The 1,798-nt window shown below is 29.4% G+C and overlaps 1 protein-coding gene across 1 annotated transcript in view; it reads left to right on the plus strand.

The window, feature by feature from the left end:
- The window catches only part of LOC111685780 (carbohydrate sulfotransferase 11), a 53,189-nt gene that overhangs the window by 29,370 nt on the left and 22,021 nt on the right, over positions 1-1,798 (plus strand). The window lies entirely within an intron of this gene.

The raw sequence follows: 1,798 nt of genomic DNA on the forward strand, positions 1-1,798 counted from the left end.
GACTAGACTATAGACTAGACTATAGACTAGACTATAGACTAGACTATAGACTAGACTATAGAGTAGACTATAGACTAGACTATAGACTAGACTATAGACTAGACTAAAACTAGACTATAGAATACTTTAGACTAGACTATAGACTACTTTAGATTAGACTATTGACTAGACTATATAATAGACTATACTATGGACTAGACTATAGACTAGACTGGATTATAAACTATACTACAGTTTACACTATGGACTAGACTATAGATTAGACTATACACTACACTAGAGACTAGGCTAAATACTAAATTAGATTAGACTTTATACTAGACCATAGATTAGACTATATTCAGAGAATTATATTATTATTAATTACATATAACTTACCATCCCTGGACCGTATCAAACAATTGTATCTTTCTTTCTATTTGCTTTCTTTGTTTCTGTATCTTCTAGATTTTTAAATGCATATGTTTGTGTAAACAAGTATGTAAGAGTTTCACAATTCGTTCTGATGTTGTTTTGTTGTATGTTTGACATCAAACCACGTTGCAACCCATATTTTTTAGGTAAAAGTGAAATTTTTTCGTAACTTATAAGTTTGAGTTGGTAAATGTTATATTATTATTTTCAAGCCCATTTCTTCTATCGCAACTCAAAAAAAGAAAAAGAAAGAACAGACTTACGAAAACTTTGGTTTGATGTTCGACCAGATATATTGTTGCGGTATTTAGGTGTTTTGTCATTCATGGAAATACTTGTTTTGTTTTTGTATGTGCAAACTGATCACATTGCAGAGACAGATGTTGAGTAATCATTAGTTGTAATATTTATGGGTTTGTGTATACTATATGCTATATGGTTTGAGGTTTTTTTTTGGAATGGTTCTAAACCCCAGTTAAAAAAAAAACAATAACAACAATGTGCACGTCTGTCTGTTGCATTACTCTTTCGTGTTATAGAAATTAAAACGAAGACGAAGAAAAAACCCAACCAACGTAATGTAAGCGTGATTTCGAAAAGGGGTCGGAAGAGGTTCTACTCTATGGATGTTACCAATGACGCAAACGTAAGAATGGCTTATAGAAACCACGCTATAAACGTGTTATGTGTTTGTTAAGTAAATTTCTTACTTTATTTTCTTCAAACTTCTAACTCTCAATGCTTTGTCTACTTTTTTTTATGTGAATTATTATAACTTTCTATTTGTAGTTTAGAACTCTATATGTTTTTCTATTGTCTGTACGATCACGATATTGTGTATTTGGGTTAAACTGTTGTTTGTTTAAACAATCATAAAGTTTACTATTGGCCTACATTTTACAAAAATTCTATGATTTAAATTTCTTTTGTAACTTGGTTAAGTTCAAATAAGTGTTTTTTATTTTTATTTTGTAGTAAATTTATTGATTGCTATTATTCTTTGATATTGATCTAATTTGTATATTTGTTAAAAGCCCTTACTCCCTCTTAAAAATAAAATTTTTCTATGAGAAGTATGTAGTTGTACTGAAAGTTTAACATGATCTATAGCCGTAAAATAGTGTAACACAGTTTTTTTGTTGCAAATTTTAATGACCGATTAAGAACTTTAAGAAATAATGTTTATCTCTAGTTAACATTTTTTATGAATAGAGTGTGGTCTATACTATAGGCTAAAGTAAAGTCTTTACTAGGGTCTAAACTTTATTATAGACTTGACTATAGACTAGACTACAGACTTGACTATAGACTAGACTATAGACTAGACTATAGACTAGACTATAGACTAGACTATAGACTAGACTATAGACTAGACTATAGACTA

The sequence above is a fragment of the Lucilia cuprina genome, chromosome 2, assembly GCF_022045245.1.
Source record: "Lucilia cuprina isolate Lc7/37 chromosome 2, ASM2204524v1, whole genome shotgun sequence".
Classification (NCBI taxonomy): domain Eukaryota; kingdom Metazoa; phylum Arthropoda; class Insecta; order Diptera; family Calliphoridae; genus Lucilia; species Lucilia cuprina.